We start from the raw sequence: 22,024 nt of genomic DNA, 5'->3' as shown, positions 1-22,024 counted from the left end.
AATTGATTTTGGTATTCGTGAGAGAAAACCAGCTACAGGGTTTTCCTTGCTAGGTCGATCCTTGATTATGATATCGAACTCCTGCAATAAAATCAACCATCTAGTTATTCTAGCATTTGTGACAGGCTTATTTGCTAAATATTTGATAGCAGAATGATCTGTATATAAAATAACAGGATAGCCTGTGATATAATGTCTAAACTTATTGACAGCATGTATTACAGCCAGGAATTCTTTTTCAGTGACAGTGTAATTTAATTCAGCAGGGGATAAATTTTTGCTGATATAATAGATAGCATATGGTTTTCTATCCTCTTCCTGCCCAAGGACTGCACCGATTGTTGTATCTGAGGCATCAGATGAGATTTGGAATGGTAAATTCCAGTTTGGTCCTCAAAGGACTAGAGTTGTTGATACAAGTTTCTTTAATTCCTTGAAAGCACGGTCGCTTTTTTCTGTCCACAAGAAATCAACATTACCAGTTAGTGCATATAGAGGTGCAGCAGTGTGTGAATAATGTTCTATAAATCGTCTATAATACCCAGAAAATCCAAGAAAGCTGCGTACCTCTGTTTGAGTAGTGGGGGTGGGGATAAGCAAAAGTATTTGAATTTTGGCCGGGTCTACCTGAATGCCAGCTGCTGAAACGTAGTGTCCTAGAATGAGCCCTTCAGTCATCATCATCTAACATTTTTCGTGGCTTAAGCAAAGCCTGGTAGCAATGCAACATTGTAGGACTTTTTCTAGAGTGTCTAACGCTGGATCAAAATCATCTCCATATAGTGTAAAGTCATCCATGTACACTTCAAGTCCATCATTTATTAAATCTGCAAAGATGCTAAGGACAGCCCTTTGGAATGTGGCAGGAGCATTACATAGGCCAAAGGGTAGAACTCGATAGGCAAACGTTCCCCAAGGACAAGTAAAAGTAGTTTTATCCTCGTCTTCAGGGGCAATCTGGATCTGATTGTATCCACTGAAGCCATCCAGGAAAGAAAATAATTTCTTTCCTGCTAAAGTGTCCAATACTTGGTCTATGAATGGGAGAGGGAAGTGATCTTTTTGTATGGCTTTGTTTAACTCCCTGTAATCCACACAAATCCTCCATTTCCCGTTCTTCTTGGGTACCACCACAAGTGGAGAGACCCATTTACTATCGGAAATAGGATAGATAAAATTAACATCTAAAAGTTTCTGAAGTTCAGCTTTTACAACATCTTTTAGATGAAGGTTGAGTCTTCTTTGCAGTTGACGAACGGGTCTTGCATCTTTTTCTATATAAATATGGTGGGTGCACAATTGGGGATCAATCCCTTTCATATTAGGGTAATCCCACGCAAATGCTTCTTGATACTTTTGTAACAGATAGATGAGCTTTATTTCTTGGTCCAGTGTAAGGTTGGCATTGATATTTAGAGTCTTTCCCAGTTCAATTTCCACTACTTTACTGTTGGCAACAGAAGTCACAGGTATTGTTTGGTCATGCGCATCTTTCAAAGGATCTTCTTCTAGTTCACTATTGAATGCTGCTTCTATCATGAAGCATTGTGTGTGAGATCTAGATTCAGTTTGACTAATGAAATTATTGATGGCATCGTCTTCTGTTTGGTCTTTAAAGTCTAGAGCCTTCTGTACAGTCAATGGGGGTCTGATATTGTCAGTAAGGTATGACACAGGGCGCTGGTTAGTTTTTATCATTGTAAGACTTGGCTGTGCTAGAGGGTATAGAACTAGATTTTTAATATCTGGTCCTCTGGTTATAGTCATATTTCCCTGCCGACAACCAATGTAAGCATCAGCGGTAGCAAGCCAAGGTCTACCTAAAATTAACGGGTGTCCATCCAGTCGGGTTTTTGGATTAATTATCAGGAAATCGATTGGGTATTCCCAGGAATCTATAGAGACCATGACATCGTATAGAGTACCTTCTGGTCGAACTACATATCAGTCAGCCAATTCTAACAAAGTAGAAGTAGGTTCTACCGATGTAATGCCGAGCTTTTGGAAAGTAGAGGTTGTCAAAATATTAATTGCAGCTCCTAGATCAACTAAAGCATTAGTCAGGGTCTGACCGTAGATTTGAACAGTTACGATTGGATTTCCCGGATCTTCATATTTAATGGGTGTCTCTTTTCCTGATAACAGGTCAGATAAAGTACCGACTACTTGGACTCTTGGGTTAGTGCTTGCGTTCCTCCTTGATTTTTTTATGCACAATTCTTTTATAGTTTTTGCGTATATAGGGATGTCTTGAATGGCTTGGAGGAATGGAATTCTTATGTACAGATTTTGTAACTCTCCCAGAATGTCAAAGTCTGGATATTGTATAGGTCGTGGTATGACTAATCGTTCTGGGAAGGGAGGAGAGGATGTACTTGCTTGATGATGGGTCTGCTCCTTATTTACACCCTCTTGTTGTAACGACTGTTCTATTGGTAACTGATCTTCAATGTGAACTGTTTTATCTCCCTCCGTTTCTATTATACGTCCAGATCTTAACTGAAGATCATTGCACTCCCTCAGGTCAGGTCCGATTTCTGATGATTCTATAATTTGGAGGGATTGGACCGATCTATTATTTGGATTGGGATTGGGTTGGGCTGGGATTTGCGGTCTCAGATTAGACTGGGGGTTTTGTTGTAAAGCTGGCAGAGTCGGTTGAGGGAGCGGAATAGTTCCTGCTAGCTGATATGTCGATTTTGGCCAGTTTTTCTGCCAGGGTGAACCTTGTGAAGTAGGGGGAGTCCATTGTGGAGGATATGGGTTATTCTGCCAATAAGGTGGGGTGTAAGGAAAACTCGGCCAACCAAATTGGCTTGTCTGATTCATCCACAGATTTGGAGAAGGAAACGACTGTGGTGACCAGTTCGAAAATGGGGGTTGAGATTAGTTTTGCCACATACTATATTGCTGAGCATTATACTGCGGAGGCTGGAAAGAAGAAGTTGGGTCTGTAAACATACCAGATTGCCTTGGTTGCCATTGGCGACGCTGGTTAATGAAGTATGCTGATTTTGGCTCTTCTTCTGCTTCCTTATATACTGCCTTCAATCCAGGAAGTGAGGGGCAGCTCTCAGTAAGGTGATCCTTTGTACAGATATCACATGTTTGAACTGCATCCAGTGAACATTCCTTGTGGCTATTCTTTCTTCTACATCGGGGGTAGAAGATCGCCAAATTCTGTTCCGCCTCCATCTGCTTCTGTTTACCCTGCACAATATCAAGTTGTGTAGTTAATGTCCCCAGAATATCAGTTTTAAAATTTTCTAATAAATTTCCAAGTTCTACACGTGTTACTCCTTCTGTTGATATTTTGTTATCTCTGACAAACCGATCGTATTCTGCTGGTTTTATCCTTGTGCTGCCTCTCGAACTCCTGATACATAAATCAATGATGTCAGCAAAATTCTCTTGATAAATATCCCCTTTTCCCATGATATTTAATGTTTCAATCCGCTGTTCCTTCATGCCTCTGATCAATGCAGTTTTTAACACATTATCAGGCAGAGGTAGTGATGCATAGGGAGATCTTTGTAAATTATATTGAAAACGTTCTACGTATTCCTCTAATGTTTCATTTGGTCTAGCTGTCATTTGGAATATTTCATCTTTTAATTCTCTAGACCTACAATAATCCTGATATTTCTTTAGGAAAGATTCTTTCATTTGTTCCCAGTTATTTATAACTCCACCCCCTAAACCCATAAACCATCTTAAAGCCGCCCCTTTCAAAGTGGAGGGGAACAATTTTAATTTCTGGGGGTCAGTGGTGTAATCATATCCCCTGCATAGCACATCAAATTCAAATAAGAATGCATCAGGGTCCTCTGATGTAAGCCCATGAAATGTAGGAATGTGTTGAAGGGGGATTGCTTTCATAGGAGCATTTGCTGCGAAATCCACTATGGGGTATTGTAATGTAGAAGTTTGGGTGTTTGGCGGATTTTGAGCCATTAGGTCAAATATATGCCAATAACCTTCCGGAAGATCTAAGAGGGTATTCCTAGGTTGAGGAGGAATATTTTTAACAGGAACAATTTTAATAGCACTTCCCTTATCTGGAATTTCTGTCTGAGGAAATGGGGTGTCTTCAATAATAATTTTTACTGCGCTCCCCTTATCTGGGCTATTTAATGGCTGAATTATCCTAGGAGGAGATCTTGGCTCCCCAACTTCCCCTGTTTCCCCTTCTCCTTCACAAAGATTGCTTAGATTCCCTTCCTGCAGTCGTTCTGGAATAGAATTTTCAATTTCTTGAAAGTCCTGTTCATCAGTCTGACTATGCACCTCAGCGAAGGCTACAGATGGTGATCCTGTGGCCTGAAGGGAGCTAGTAGGCTGTTTAGAATTGGTTTTCCTGGGGCCTACTGATGGCTGAGATTCAGTTTTCTTATAGATTTCGTCTATGAAGGTTGTTCAGCCAAGGGTCACCGGCCCTTTGGCTTTTTCGGGTTTGAATGGAGGTTTGATATTCTTTTCTAGCTTTTTCTGCTTAGTCATGCACTCTAATAAACTACTAAATCCTATTCAACCAACAATTCTGCTAGGAAAGCGGATGGTGGAGCAGGGCTTTTACATGCTCCGTACGCAGGTTCTTACCTTTCATTTTTAAAATCCAACTCTCCCCTAGCAGATTCGTACACTACTCTGTAAAAGACAAATGGCTATACTCTTTCCCCGACAACGGCGCCAAAATGTGGAGCTGTAACAAGGGTCTCTTTCACCTCTAATTATCCCACATTAACAAGTCAATCTCGGAACGTTTTGTTATTGCAAAGAGTAGCTCAATCCGAGGCTATTCATCAGAGTAATGCTTAGTAGTACAGCGTTCAGAAAATACAAGAGTAAACGGATGCTAAACTATGACTAAATTACTTCAAATGGATAAAATCACACAAGACAGCTTATCAGTCAAGGGTGCGGAAACGATAACCCATCCCTCTAGAAACTGATGGAAAGGAAATTAGAGCATGGACCATAGGTCTGGGAGTTAGGCAGCAACTGCTGAGGCTCACTACAGCCTTAGACCTTCTCTCACACCAAAGCAGCAAGTGCAAGTAAATGGAACGACAGAAAGTAAAATGGAACAACAAATAAGAAATGGAACAACAGGTCTAAAATGGAACAACAGTAAATGGAACAACAATCAAATGAACTAAGTCTCGCGAGTCAGAACCAAACTTGCTCTATTGAACCAAACTCACACTCTGCAATAAAATAACAATCTTTCTCTCTTAAAGCACATTGGATGGAATGTACTTTATGGAATAGCACTCATTGATGAATTATGGAACAGCAGGAATCAATCATACATACACGCAACACGCTAATATAGTAATCTGACGATTAAGGAGAATATGACTCTGTTTCCAAAATAGAACAACATTACTTTCGGATTCCAATAATCGGGATTTCAAATGAATCCAATAACAATAATATTTAGTACAAATGCTCTGTAACAAAAATAGCTGGTTTAGACTAATAACTTGCAATCAACTCTGAAAAGATTCAATCATGCAATGCAGAGTCTCTACATGGATTTCCTGAAAGAACTGTTAATGAATTAATCGTAGCAGAGCATGGAACAACACATGAAAAGCATATAAGATTACCGAGCAATAAAGATAAGCAAACCACGCAGAAATCAAGTTATAATGGTACAAAAGCAAGTGTCCTTCGGAGCCGGGCCCTTAGCTTCCAATGGTACACCGCCTTAGATTACTCCAGATGCAAAGAGGAAATAAACACCAAGTCTTTTATATTAACGCATCAACAAACGTACAGTAAACCAGGTCTCAGTGAGACTCGATGATCAAAGTTTAGTTTGAAACTGAAAGTTACATGAAAGTCCTTTTGCTTAACGATGCTGTTCCTTTTTATAAAAGTAACGACGGAGATATCTAGGTAACAAAATAAGTAAAACAGCGATCCCTCAAGATCAAAGATCCTGAGGGATTCGCCAAGCTGTTAATCCTTTACTTTTCTTTCCCTTTTCCGCCGAATTGGTATCCCTTCTTCCTTTCCTGGGTCGTTCTGCTTCGATCTGCTCGATCTCGTTTGCATCCGGTTCCCTTCTAGAGGGACAATAGTTATTCCTCCTTTGTCTTTCCCTTTTGAACGACAGCTCTTCGTTTCCACCTTTCCCTGCATAGAAAAATGACAATTATTAGCGATTAAGCTTTCCATGTTAGTTCTCACTCATTTTATTAGAATTCTTTATTTCTTTGAGTTCATGATGCAGAAAAGGTTACAAATGTTACTGAAAAGTCACTAAATTGTTTGTCAAAAACATACCTTTCAAGTGCTCCACAAGTCTCATAATTATATGCTATGGTCTTGGACTTTAGCTCTGCATTCTTATTTCCACTTGACACTTTCTTTTTGATGCCATATGTAGCAAAATTGAATACAACAAGTATGCTCATAATGAAGGCCATAAAAAGTGTTGTAATCTTCACAATGATCCCCATGAGTTTTTCACAATCTAATAGTCCAACCCATCATTCGACCATGGTCTAGGTTGGTTCCACATGTGCTTATAAATACACTAGTTGTATAGAATTGGAAGTCCACGACCACCAGCTTCAATCGCCACACTGATGGGTTGGTTTGCTGCAGTCTTCTTAAGTTCCTTCTCATCATTATGATTCATAGTCTTTGATGGCGCATTTTTCCTATTAATGTAGCCTAGGAATCGACACCCTTGTAAGGATAATCCTAGTCATTGTTAATACCTCCATTATTTATGATGCATTCAAAAACATATTCCATAAAGACACCATTGCATCCCTGGTTGTAGGAAGTATCACAGTCCACCAACTCTTGGTCAAACAGTGTAATCAAACTATTCGTCACAATTTGGTTTATACCTTCCACAGCTGCAACTATCGAGAATGCCCAACAACTTCTGCAAGCGGCTTGATTCTTCACTTTTTCCACGACCCCTTTTTCTCCAGTCCACACTATCTAGCAAAGTATTGCCAACATTGTACTTGTATCTAAGGCTCAAAGTCTTCCTCTTTCTTGTGACATTAAATTTGGTTCCCATATATCTTTCCTTGAATTCATGGTGTGTAATATCTGCAAATTCATTAAGACCTAGCTAGTATGACAGGTTCCTCTGGTTCTGCGCATCGATATAATGCAAGTTATCCTTGAAAACAATAAATATCTTGCATTTCTCATCCAGTGAATTGTCTGCCTTTCTGTACTTGATCAGCCATGATTCTTGATCCCTTAAAAATTACATCTAATGCTATCGACTTCGCCAAACCTTTCATGAATGCATCGAGAGCTACTTGTAGCTATGGGACTCTAAATCTTTTATTGAGTCAGTGATGACTGTTGTAATAAGCACAGGTAGACAACGCCCTATTTAATGCATAATCAAGGCCAATAGTATCTAAAAAAAACTGCAGAGGTGATACATTGTAGTTCTTGCACTGTTGGTACAGGGACTATGCACCTGCCACCAACAGAGAATATTACTAATGCTATTTTCACATTAAATTCTTTTCAAATTAACCAAACAAGAATAATTTATAAATCAATCACAGTTACCTCTAAATGCCTCTAGCTAATAGCCCAATAGTGCATAAAAAGAATAATAATGACTATAAACATCCAATACAGGTATAGAGTTATTCAACAAAAAGTGTGAAAATATGGACAAAACAGAGGCTCAACACTCCCCCACGCTGACCTTCTTGCATGTCCTCATGCAAGCCAAACCATAAGATTATAAAACCATGGAAGAAGGCAGGGGGGATGTTTAAAGATCATACTATGCTTCCCAATAAAAATGTCAGCAAAAATCTCAGCAAGGAAATATTAAGATACCTGGTATGTCATCATTTTTTAAGCATTCATTAAGTCTGCAACATCAATATTATAGTGCCAACTAAAACCATGTTACAGTCCTTATGAAAGTATCGAGTGTAGGAATGATAAAATTGCAATGTAACAAGATCATGTATAGGAAAACAATGTTTTGTACCAGACATGTAGGAAAAAGAGTATTGCACCTTTATAATAGAACTCACATACCTATTGTCCTGTCTCAAATGAACTCCCTTCTTGTCATATATTTCTTTTTCAGAGTCTTTTTTTCTGCCCAGAATCTTATTTAACATTCATGATGATTAAAAAAAAAAAAAAAAAACATTTTTTGTTGAAAAGGTTCAATTTCTAAAAGAATCCCACAAGATTCCTGCACCTACTATGACAATCTTATACCTAGGCCATGTAGTTCTTATTTAGAGGTAGCCATAATCAACACACATTGTTGTCCATCAATACCTGGTGACTAATCATCGTTGGGAAATTCATCACTCTAAATACCATAAAGAATTGGAGTTATGATACCAGAAAAGGGAAATAAAAATAGAACAAGATGACACCTTCTTGGACCAATTAACAAACACTCTAAATTTTGTTGTCATCTAGATGAAGAACTAAGTTTCTTCTTAATCCAATACAAATAATTACCTTCACTAAGCATACATGTTGGCTTAGTGGGTCCTAAACCAGGTTTAGAGTTAGTTGTACCAAACAAATCCCTACACTACTGGCCCTTTCGGCATCAATCCACGGAGCTCGGACTAAAGTCTCACTTGAATCAGTATGGGGGGATGTTGGAACCAAGTTTCCACACCCAAAGATCAGCGTGATGTCATTTTATGCCCTGAATATTCCTTCATGTAGATCGATAAGTCTTAAAGGTTTGTCGATATAACTTCCTTGAATCGGCCTCTAGACCTCTGTGAAGGTCTACGACTGGGTTTTGCAGACCCTGAACCGGCTAATCAACAACTTACGCACATCCAAGATTATTCTTAACCCATCAATTATTTAGACCTGCTTAAGTGTTGGATAACTTTAACATGCAATAGTGTAATATTCACATAAACACTTAATGTCAATTCCATTCATATCACAATATAGATCAAGTAAAGTCGCACATCAATACATCATTATTTCATACAAGAATTATTTGTCACATCATAAAGTGCATTCATACATAGCAGAAGTAAATGCGTAAACACAAGAATTTCAATAATAATCTTCTTTATTGATAATCAGTTTAGTTTACAGACTCAAGACTTTCATGTGCACTCAGCTGCAAGGGTCCGCGCACTCAGCTACGCACTCTACTCTAGGCCTCTGTGCACACAGCCATAGAGCCTTCCTTCTTACTCTCCTGCGCTAACCCTTTAGATTCTTTCCATAGACTACTTCCTCTTTTCATTCATCATCATGTCCTTAGACATCCCTAAGACACATCTATTTATACAATCCCATGGTCCGCGGACCATGGGTAGATCTTCAAAAGCCGACTCAACTTACATAAAATAAGGGTAAATTTTTTTGACTCCTTTACTTTCTATTCACTTCGCGACCATAATTTGCGGATACTTTACACTGTATATAACAAAACTTGGGCTTTTTGCCCCAAAATTGATCTAGGGGACCCCATCCCAACAAGCCCCCAATACAAAGATTGTGACTTGCCCTCGAGTCACTCGGTTGGTGCAAAGATCTTACTTTGAAGATCCCCTAACTCCACTTGTACAACCGCTACTTCAGTTAGGCTCTACGTGGCTACTTGCTTGATTTGTTCCACAAGCTGCTCTGTGGCTGGTCCTACACTATCCTGCTTTCTCCTCTACTACGTACTCTGCAAGTTTTCCAATTTTTCCTGAATATTGGCGGAGACGATGTAGGCCTCATCCAACTAAGGCCCCAATCTAGCCTTATGGACGACCTCTTTCTTCTGCGCTGCTTCCACCTATGTAAGTAGCTGGTTAGCCTCCTGCAACTTGGTAAGGCGTTGTGTTGTAGCAACGGCGCAAATCATTGCCCTCACTTCATCATATTATTGTTGGAGCTTGCAGACCTCTATATTCAAGACTTGCAAGGCCGTGACTGCTTCCATGGCCTGCTCAAACAGCGCGGTGCAGTCCTCCACCGTGACATCCACCGTCGCGACTCCATATTTAACAACGACTTCGTGCTATTCATTTACCTTTGGTGAGGTTGAAGGTTGCGACTTGAATTCCAATTATTTATCTTCATGTTCAGCTCAAACTGGACTCTGGCTACTTTTGCCTTGGCGTCACACGTGCCCACAAAAAGTTTTCTGATCTTTGTGTCCAATGGTGCTTCCTCTGGGATATGCAATTCCGAAACCATTCTTCATGCTTCTGCCACTACAGCTGCGAGTTAGGCACTCTGTGCCCAAATTTTCTCTTTTTCCTGCAACTCCTCTATCTGTTTGGTGAACATATGCTCATTTTTCACCCTATATTCACTGATTAGGCTTAGTGCGCACTGCTCCCGAGCTCTGAACTCTGCTGTCACACCTGCCTGCAGCATGTGAAGGAACTCATTAGGGAGCATGGCCAGGTTGAGGCCGATGTTCTTCAGAGAACTTACGATGACCTTGTCATCAACCGCCTCCGCACTCAAGGATCCATCTAGCAGCGTGACTGCCTATAGATCCAACGATCGAACCGTCTCTATTGCCTGACTGGTTCCCAGTGCCAAGCTTGTCTATGGAGCACTTACCTACCCTGCACTCACCTGGATCCTACTTGTCTGAATCTACAGCTCATGTAGATCCTTCTAGATGGTACTTAGTGCCTGCTGTTGCTACTGTTCGAACTACTGCAGCAGTTCCACTGTGGTATCATGCACCTTGTCTCCAATCTCATCAAGGTCACCTTCTGTCAGAGTGATTGGATCCAGTGATGGCTTTGTCGCTTTTGACTTCTTCCGCAGCCCTTCCTTCTACTGATCCCTGTATCTCTTTATTTGGAAGGGAGTGCTCTATTCCTCCTGACCGCCACCGCCCTGCTCTGACTTCTCCTCCTCCTTGGTTTGGGGCGAAGGAGACTTACCACTGCACTCGGAGTCGCGCTCTTCTTGTTTTGCCTGCTGCTTCATGATGTGCTCCTTTTCAACTCAGTCCCTCTCCTCGTCCTCTTTTCTACACCTCTCGGCCAATTGCTGGACCTTTTGCTTGGCTGCTTCCTTCTTTTTCTTCTCCGTGGACTTGTTGGTGGCCACTACTAGATTAGATGGAGTATGCTAATCTGTCGACCAGTGCTTGATGACCTCCTGAATAGTGTCATTTGTAGCGAGGTAAGGCAAGGAAAACCATTTTTGTTACAGATCCTTCCGCGCCCTGATGTATACGTGGTGGAAGTCAGCGTTAAACTCTGCGTACTCTGAAAGTTGTTCAAATACCATTGGGGACAACTGCAACTTCTAGTTGATGTCCATGCGAATGCTCGCCTCCATCAATACCCAGAAGACTTTGGTTTTTGTGACGCGCGTGACGTCCTTTGTTGCCCAAAGGGATGCAAACTATGCAGCCTCCAGCAAATATTTCTCCACAAGAGGAAACTGACTGTCCTCTGGTAGATCCCAAGCAACGAGCACAATGGAGAGAAACAACCATGAATAGTGGAATGTTTTACTCTCATCCTGCACCTCTCGACAGTTCGCAAGGAACTCGCTACAAAGGTAGCACAACCAATTGAACTACACACCCTCCGTGCACTGTGCAGCTAGTGAAATAATTGGTGTCGGAACCTCGTCCGCGCGACATTTTCTCATGACTTTGCCAGCAAGGATCTGCGTAGCAATTTTTACCGCGGGGTCGATGATTGAGGTAATAGAGTACCTGCATAGCTTCTTCATGAGCTTGAATTTGTCCTTCATTTTCTCTGTGAGGTTGCGCTTGCTCGTCTTTCCGCCAAATTCCTTGGCCGAATTCAACCCTAAGTGCGGAAACAACGTGATCCGATGGATTAGCATATCAGTGATAGGGATCGATACGCTCAGCCACAAGCATCCGTCATGTACCAAGGTCAACAACTGCTTGATAACAATAAGGTTGATGTTGGAGTGGTGGTAGTGGGGTACCCACAACAAGTTCAACAACCCTGACTGATTCACTCCGCGAATCCACTCCACAGGCTCCAATGCGGTGACACCTGATTCCTTGTAAAATAATATTTTCATGTAGTTCTCTATTGCAAGGTGGGGGAACCTCTCATGGTTCGCCAAATCCCAATCTTCCAGCTTTAAATGTGGAATCTGTGCCAAGCACGAACCTTCAAAAGTGATGCTCTCCGATAACAAGGGTGTGTTGAGGAGGAATTTTCTTGCATCTGGGTCATTATGGACCTTCACTTTACCCTTACATAGAGGGATATAATTTGGAAGTTTGGAGATAGGCTCCACCCCCTCGACATCTATATCCTCCACACCTTCTTCAACCTCCAAATCGACCACTTTCCCCTTATCCTTCATTGGTTGTTTTTCCTTCTTCTGAGCCTGGGTAGCAGCATGCTTCCTCGGTGACTCGCGCACCGGCATGGGCTTCTTCTACTTATCTTTCTTGGGCTTGGGTACTTCCCGCACCGTGTAGGTTTCAGCCTAGGTGACCTTAGCATCGTAGGCATAGCAGCTGGAGCCTCCATGCTCACAACTTCTGGAACTACTCCCTCAGAAGCAACATCTCCACTAGTACTCATAGTTGCCGCGGGGCTCGCTCCTAGCATCTTTTCTAGGATGAATGTCTGATTTACCTCTGATAACTGGAAAATACAGGGCTCGTGACTAAATCCTTCCAATACGAGTGATTCATACGCAATCGACAACATAACTTGATAAAAACTCTAAGGATTCAAAGTGTTTTTAGCTAGACGGCCACGTGCAAATTATAGGTGAATTCGAATTCAAATTCGACTGTTCCCCCCAAAATTCGTTCATAAATGCTGATTTGATGGTATTTATCCAAAGATTTCAGCCTTAGTTGCCTTAAATTCCATGACCCTGCTCCTCTTAACCGTCTAATGGTAGTCAAATCATGAACAATGACTGTAACAGTCACTTTCTGGCTGTGCTGCGCAGTCTCCCTCTCCGTAGCACAGCTCCCTTCGCGCCACTTCTGGTACTATGACATCACCCTTTTTCTCGCAACCCCCCTTTCGCGTAGCTCTACCTACCAGACAGTGTAGTTTATAGTCTTGCACCTCCTTGCAGTTGCCTAGAGTGCTAAGACTGCACTATTGTCATGTAGTCATTGGGTCGAATCCCCTGTGTATGGCTTCAATCGCCTTCCATTTATCCTTCCTTGAAATGGATCTCTATTCAATTTTGTGAGTTGAACTGCTCCACCATCTGTAATTTATTTGATAACATATGGTCCCAGCCAGTGCATCTGAAATTTTCCTGGGAACTTAGCAAACTTACTGCCATATAATAAGACCAAATCATTTACCTTGAAGGTACGCAGTTTGATTTGTCGATCGTGCCAAGCTTTTTTGTGTTCCTTCTGAACCTGTTGATGGAATCCAACCAAAAACATATCTTCCTCAAGTTGCATTAGTTGCGTAAGCCATTCTTCTAAGGCTCAGCGGTTCGCCATTCCTGTGAAAGTTGTTATGCGTAGACTAGGCAGAATGTATTCCATAGGCATCACAACTTCTATGCCATAGACCAACCTAAAAGGTGTCTGACCAGTAAGCTTTCTACAAGTAGTTATGTAAGCCCATAATACTATTGTACGCGAACGTCCCAATCATTCCGTTGCGTATTGCAAACCTTTATTAGTGCATTCTCTAATATCTTATTAAAAGCTTCAACCATTCCATTGGCCTAAGGATGATATTGCATACTCTTCTGATGGTAAACTTCGAACTCTTCAGTCAGTGCGTTGATCATTTCATTGAGAAAATGCGTACCGTGATCACTCATCAAAACCTTCAGGAAACCAAACCTAGTCAACACATATTCAAACAAGAATCTCGCTTTTGTTTCCCATGTATAGTCTTTCACAAGGTGTGCCTCCATCCATCTGGTCAAATATTTGGTTGCGGTGATGATATACTACGCACCAGTTTTATTGCCTGGAGGCTGAATCAGTCCTACAAAATCAATTGTCCATTTCTCAAATGGATGCAATGACACCTGTGGATTCAAACACAGCTCATCCCTCTATGATGACCTGCCTGTTCTTTGACATGCATCGCATGCCCTACAATATGTTTTAGAGTCTTTATGCATCGTCGGCCACCACAATCCAACGCGTAAAATCTTCTGCGCTTTTACTTTTCCTGCATAATTCCCTCTCACAACTCCTCAATGGGCTTCAATGAGGATACTGTTTTGCTCAAAATCAGGCACATAACGTCGAAGTATTTCGTCTGATCCTATCTTATACAAATGGCTCGCAATGACTGCAAAATATGCCGTGCGCACCACCAATTATTTATTCTATTGACTGGTGTATCCTTCTAGAGTTGTCCTTGTAGTCAGAAAGTGGATAATATCTGCAAAGTGATTATCCGCAACGCGCACCGCGAAGAGTTGCGCGTCATGCAACCCTTCCTCCAAATTAGTAGGTTCTTCTCATGTTTGAGTGCGTGACAGATGGTCTGGTCCTGCATTCAACCTTCCTGGCTTCACATTCACCTCAAAATCATATTCTTGAAACAACAACAACCATCTACATATTCCCCCCCTAACATAGGCTTATTGATAAGATACTTCAAAGAAGAATGGTCTGTGTACATCTTAAAATGTTTGCCTAGCAGGTAATGTATGAATTTTTGGAGCACGTACACCATAGCCAACCCTTCACGCTCTGTCATTGAATAGTTCTTTTCTGCTTTTGACAACTTCCTACTTGCAAATGCTATAGGATGATCCATCTCTCCTTCGCCAACTTGTGTCAGCACTACTCCTAGCGCAATACATGAGGCATCCACATGTACGTGAAATTCTTTCTTTCAATCCGGGAAGACTAGGATCAACGTGATAACCATTTTCTCCAATACATCCAGGTTGTGTTGACATTCTTCATCCCAAGAGAATGTAGCATCCTTCTTCAGTAGATTTTCCATAGGCACGGTAATCTGAGCATAACTTTTTATGAACTTCCGATAGTATCCAATATGATCCAGTGTTGTCCGCAGTTGTTTGGCACTTCTTGGCACCTCCAAATTAATTATGATAGTGATCTTAGCAGGGTCCACCATTAATCCTTACTTGCACACCACATGACCCAGCAATATTCTGAAAGGGATGCAAAATAAGAATTTCTTCAGGTTAAGCGCAATCTGATACCTTCGGCATGTATCCAACATCAAGCACAAACTGGCTAGATGGCGCTTTACTAGCCCAAACATTGTCCAATCATCAAAATATAACCCCAAGAACTTGTGAATAAATTCTTTGAATGCTGCGATGACTACGCGCAAGAAGATTGTCGGCGCATTCTTAAGTCCAAAAGGCATCACTGTATACTGGAAATATCCCCACTCTGTTACGGAGGTGGTCTTACTCCTATCTTCTAGCACGATCTTAATCTGATGGTAACCAAAGAACCCATTAGTGAATGAGTAGGCCTCCTGCCCTCCAACGTTATCCAGTACTTCATCTGTGAACGGTGTAATCATGAACGCAGGCATCGTTAAGCTTCCCGAGATCTACGCAAATTCATGTTTCTCCTTTCTGCTTCTTCTCTTAGACTACCATTGGGCTCACCCAGTTAGATTCCTCCACTGGTTCAATAATGCCTGCCTCAAGCATCTTATCCAACTCTAAGCGGACCTTTTCCTTGTATTTGGGATTAAGGCGATATGGCCTCTGCTTGATTAGCTTTGTGTCTGGCTTCAAGGTAATCTTCATTACGCCCAGGTCTCCTATGATACCTTTCAGGTCTGAAAAGTTTGTAGGGAACAAATCTTGATATTCGTGGATTGACTCAACGACCTTATCTACTATGGCATCATCCCAATAATCCCCAATCTTCGCAAACTTTGTCTCCACTTCTGTACCAATGTTTATTTGCCTAGTTTTCAGTGGCACGATGATATCTGAATTCTCTATCTGCAGTAATTCAACTTCCCAGTGGATTTCGGCCTCTGGAATGTTAATATTCATTGGATCCTCATTACCAACTTCAACAGTCACATTATAGCATTCCAGCGCATGACGCAGCTAGGTGCTCCAATATGGTTGAATCAATTCTAAAGGATCCTGTGGTATTCTGAAGATTGCTGCCTTAACCTCCTGCAATGCTTCGTCAATGTTTTTGAACCCATCCTCATAGTTGAAGGTCATAAAAAATCCTTCTCTTAAGATGTCCCACTTCACGGTACCATGGCGGAGGTTTGTTTCCAAGTACCAATTCATAAGAATGATGTCCAAAGTGTGACAGAAAATATGAACCCACTCTGGTTGTGCCTCTGTTCCATAAACCTTAGTCCATTTTGCTAAATGATCGCGTGGATCATTTATTCCATTGTATTTCTTAGTTATCTGAACAATTGGGCAACCAAACTGCAATCTCATCATTCTTCTTTACTCGTATCATTCTTCAAAATTGTCTTTATGCATACCCCACCACCTTGTGAGCATAGCGCGCAGTGCCAAAACCAGTGCTTGGAAGCGATATTTCTCAGGTACTTCCCTTTCAAATGCACCCAAAAAATTATCTACATCAGTTAGACCATCATAATAAGGTAAATTTCTTACCTTCGATGACACACAGTGTAGCGATTTAGTCATCATATTCTAGCGCAGTGTAGATACTTCATGCAATCTATTCTGCCAATGCTCCAACTCTTCATCTGAATTTGATGTATAGGAACTTTCGTGGTCCCATGAAATTCGTCTATCAGCTATCGGATTAACCCAATCTTGATCTCGCGTTGTTATCTTATAGATCTAATCCAAATCATCATCACTTTCCTCATAATCATAGAATAGTTCAGTATAGCGTGGTCCTTCTGCAGGGTCCAATGGTACTACAACACAGAGTGATTTTCTTTCAAATGACATTGTCTGCTTCTTCAAATTGATAACCCCATTCATGTCGATAGCCCAATCAATTCCTAGGAGCACGGGGTATGGATTTCTATCATCAACAATCTCTATCACTTCGAAATCGGCTAGCACACCCGCACCTTCTATATCTACTGTCACTCCATGCAAATGCCCCATAGGGATAATATTTTGTTTGTTTTCCATCCTTAATTGAATCAGAGACCACTGCAGTGTAGGTCTCCCCATTCTTTCCCACGTCTATTTAGGCAAAACATTCACATCCGACCCCAGATCCAAAATAACTTGATCCATCTCATAGTCTCCTATTTGTGCGGTAAGCCTCATCTCGCGCCCTGTTCTTGTCTTTTGTTTGCCTATCTTTTTGACTGCATGGTGTCCTTCAGGAGCACCTTCCTTACCAACACACTTATTTATCAGTTCTTGAAGCCCTTTCATAGCCTTTCTATCACGCAGTAGCTTCATACAAGTCTCCAAGAAGGTAGTAAGCATGGAGGGGTCAACCTCTTTAGATAGCTTCTCCTGACTTCCTTGGGTAGAGGCCTCATCGAAGATTTTCTTTGCTTCCATGAATGTGTCCTTTGCGTGCTCCATGTCAAACCCAACTTCTTTTTCTGGAGCCTTGCGGGCCCATCCACTCTCGTCAGGAAGTTTCCCTTTATCATCACCAGTCATCATTCTACTTCATAGCACAATATTCACATTGGAATCCTCTTTGTAGGGCTTGGCCCTCATCATCTATAAATTCTGTGTAGGCTGTTGAGGATGCGCCTTCTTGTCCTACATCTTAGCTATCAGTATAGGGAATTCTTCTATTGCGTGGTTAAACTGAGTATAGTATCGGCATGATGGGAGTGTCTAGATCGTACACTCCCGCACGTAGTGTCCTGGCACTCCACAATTATAGAAAATAATTTTCTCTCGACCTCTACCAGGTCCTCCTCCTCCGCAGCCTCATCCGCACCCTTGATATCCTCCACGCGCTCCCCCAACTCCCTGATCCAGAGGCGGAGTTTCAGTTTGCATTCGAAACGCAGGCATTCTTTCCATCATCAATTCATAGCTACAATAGTTATGCTCATCGTGGCCCATCTGTTTATAGAAATTGCAAAATAACTGTTGCGCCATCTATACAATTTTTTGTAGCAAGTGACAATTGTCCGTTACATGTTTTCTAGTTACCTGATAGATAGCGCACCATAGCGCAGGCCCTGTACTTGGTCTTGTGGTAGCCTCCTTCCTCAGAGGCATTGGCCCTCCTCCTGTAATATAATTCGCGAAGACAGGGCAGTGATCTTTATCATGCCCCTGGCTTTTACATTTGAGGCACCAAACTTCTTCGCGCACCTCTGGTCGAGCGCTTTTTCTTTTTTCAAGCTCTGCAATTCCGCGTGAATATTCTGAACTCCTAAAGCATCTTCTTGGATAGGTGTCTCATGTAATCTCAACGCGATCTCCAGTGCTTCCGCCTGATTCCCTATCTTTTGTTGCGATAAAGAAACCCTTAGGTGGGGCAGGAGCGAGCCTACAAACCATTCGCTGTGCTGACTATCTATGAGATTCATGTTAGCTTTGCGGATTTGGAACTTCAATCTTTGATCTAATTCCCTAGGCATTTCATTGGGCCTCATCATGATTCCTTGAATCCAATGATTGATTACGATTCAGACTTAAGCTTACTGAATTCCTTATTCAGAGCAGTCTGAATGTCCGCTAACGATGTGTTGTAGCAGCTACAACCACCCTCCAAAATTTTCCCTTAGCCTATTTTGGAGCCTCCTTACCAACCTTCACAACAACTTTCCTTGCTTCATCAAGTCCTCAAGCTTCAATGCCTTTTTTACTCAAAGGCAGCCTGTCGATCACAGTTTGATCTTTTCCCTTCACAGGCTGCTCATCCGGACTTGGTCCAGCTGCAGGCTAAGAATATTCCCAGTGAAATTTGTGCATCTCTGGAGTGCAACCAGCCTTCCCTCCAAGAATTGTGCAAATCCCTCTGACAGCTTGCTGGGCTCCAGGATTGAAAAATCCTCCCAGTCATCCCTCCTAGTAGGATTTGTGCAATTTTTCCCATCAGCAGGCTGTTCAGCCTAGGATTTGCATAAATCTGGGTAGCAGTCAGCTACTGGCCTCAAAAATTGTGCAATCCACTTGGGGAGCCAGCCCAGCTCCCAGCTAGAAATGCACATTTTTTTGCATTAGTCGAGCAGTCTCTTGCATGTGCAGCTGAGTTGACCGGTTCCCTCTAGGACCGAACAAAACTAACTTGCATGCATGGGATGCTTCTCCCATGGTAGCATGCAAAGGCATCCCCTGTTTCATGGATCTATGTTTAGCAGTTGGTGGCGACATGCAAGGATCATTTCAGAAACATCCCACCAAGTGTCGCTTCCCTTGGATTTGTGGCATGCGCATCACAACCTCGATGTTATCAAAACTCATGAATCGAACGCTGCAAAGCTCATTCCTCACATCTAGGAGAAGTCGACACATTCATCTCAGCTGCTTTGGTGTAAGCTCGCTTCCAATGCCTTGTGATGCTCTAAAATCCCACATCACATCTAGGAGAAGTCGACACATTCATCTCAGCTGCTTTGGTGTAAGCTCGCTTCCAATGCCTTGTGATGCATTTATGTCTCTTTTTGTGTATTTTCTTGTGTGAGTGTTTTTTTCTTGATTTCTTTGAACGCTTTCTGTTGTTTACATATATTCTAGCTTGTCCTAGCTATGTTTTAATTTTCATGCTATCTCACTGTTGTCGCATGCATGAAACTGCTTTGCACGGACGTTTGCCCAACTGACGAACGACCTCACCCACATGCATGTTGATCTATTTGCTCAATCTTCCATTCATGTTTTGCATGCATTGTTTGTCACTTATGCTATCACTTAGTGTCACCATGCATTTCATCGGCTTACTTTCTTTCAGTTTCCCGTCGACGAGTAGCACCAACCTTGGCCATGTCTCTGCCTTCACCAAGGCTACATTGCGCAATTTGGAGAAGGAATGCTCACCTTCCTCTCCAGATTTGTGCATTATGACCCAACACTAGCCTCCCAGACTAAATTGCACATATCTGGAGGTCAGTGGCTACTTGGACCAAAAAATTGAATAAATCTGCCCTTGGACTAGCAGTCCTTCCCAGCTAGGCTTGATCATTATGTAATCCCAGCAGCCAACTGCCCAACTGGATTGTGCATTCCATAGTTCTAGTAGTTAGTAAGTCTCCCAGCAGCCTAGACTGTGCTTTGTGCAGTCTTGACAATCGGCCTCCCAACCTCTTGGCCAAAATTGCGCAACCTTCATGATCATTCACCCAGGTATGTTGCAAGTTAGTTCTCATGTTCATTTTGGTTTTCAACTGACAGATTTCTTACCATGAATGTTTCCATGTCTCTAGGTATCGCAGATGTTCATCTGCCTCTCAGCAGTATAGGTACAATGGCTTCCAGGAGAGTAGAGATGAAGACACCATTTAGAGCACGCATGGGGATGCAGTCGATCAAGTGTCTATGAGCTTTCCTACTCACGAAGTCATCAAGTTGTTTGTGGACAAGGACATCACGCAATAGCATCACAGTGAGAAACATCATGAACAACAACTAAAGGTAGCATACCGAATGCAGCGAATGAAGTGAACATAGCAAATGCAAGAGGAAGGTTGTTGACAACATAGAGGCAGAGCAAAGTTGCAAGATCAAGCAGATCCACTGATAATGAAAGAAACTTTGGAGACTTAGGCTATGAAGTGACGATGCAACATGAAGATCGCGCGAAGGCAAAAGATGGAACAAAGAAGGAGTTGCATGTGCTGAAGTAGCAACTCAAGAAGAACATGAAGCTACACAGATAGTCCAATGAGTTGCAATAGGAACAAGAACAGCAGTGGGCACAACATGCACTCATGGATGAAACTGTGCCAGTACAAGTTAAGGATCCATCCCAGCAGCTGACGTAGAGCAAACATGGTTGGCAGTGTCGTTGATCGCATGCAAAGGATCCAACAACATGCATGTTGTTGAGCACACACATGTAATCCAACCCATTCAACACACTCACCAAGGTGAAGATGAGAAGCAAGTCCAACTGGGGATGAACATGCACTTTGGCAAGTTGATGCACATGACCACTAGCACACACTTGAAGATCAACACAGACACTATGCATCAGTGTGTTGTCGGTTCAACCGTACCCAAGAAGACCATGTGCATGTTAGCAGACGAGTTGGATGAAGGGGCCAAACCAATGCATCAGTTGCAACAAAGGCAAGAGTTCACTTCAGCAAGATGTCACCATGAGGTACATACACACCATCACGGATGACCAAGCTTAGCATCAGCTCACCAGCTTCACCATCACAAGCATGTCAAAGATTTGGTCTCACCACAGTGGACCAAGTGTCAGTGATGTCTTGCAAGGCTTGCTCAAGCCATGTTGTCTCACATGAGTACATGTGCATTGTAATGTTGAGTCATGTCAAGTGTAAGTCAAGTGTCAACAATTGGATATAACAGTCATAGAGTAGGTGAAGAGTCATGAGGGTAGTTGAACTATCACAAAGGGGAATGTTATGGGTCACCCCACCCTTCGCTATAAAAGTCCCTCATAATTCATTGTATGGGCTTTTGGTCAGCCAAGCTTCTACTAAGACTATCTTGAAGAAGGATTGGATAGTATTGTAACGTGCCTTGGCTTCTCCATTGCATGGAGCTAGTACATCTCTTTGGAGGAGCACGTAGATGTGGCTGTAACGTTCTACTGATGGGGCTAGCAGGTTTACATGGTGTATTGTATGATTGTGACTTACACTTCTTTATATAATAAAAGCCAACACATTTTCATGTATATGTTTTTATTGTAGTTGGATTGTTCCGGTTGCCTTAATGATATATGTTGTTTAACTTATGTACTTGTATATGAACTGATTTGTATGCATCTATATGAATCTTGTTGTTAATGTGTTGCATATGTTGTTAATGTTGTCACCACCCGTGTCGACTGCTTTGCCAGAAGCTGTGCATGTCCTTTGTGTTGTGTGTTCCTAGCTGAGTTGGGACTAGTCCCTTTCAACCCTATAACTCACCTTCACCTTCCTCTCCCTTCGAAGTGTTGGAACCTCTCATACTCATTCCTTGACTCACTACATCAGTCACACACTTGCTA

General features: G+C 42.0%; 1 pseudogene; it reads right to left on the bottom strand.

The window, feature by feature from the left end:
- Nucleotides 1-6,477: 6,477 nt before the first annotated feature.
- The window catches only part of LOC149182281 (cysteine proteinase RD21A pseudogene), a 48,128-nt pseudogene continuing 32,581 nt past the window's right edge, over nucleotides 6,478-22,024 (bottom strand).

Source organism: Pinus tabuliformis, chromosome 3_2, assembly GCF_031772625.1.
Source record: "Pinus tabuliformis cultivar Carrire ecotype Pingquan chromosome 3_2, CPIR1, whole genome shotgun sequence".
In the NCBI taxonomy this organism is placed as follows: Eukaryota; Viridiplantae; Streptophyta; class Pinopsida; order Pinales; family Pinaceae; genus Pinus; species Pinus tabuliformis.
Note: the sequence above shows the minus strand (reverse complement) of the source record. Positions and strands in the feature narration are given on the sequence as shown.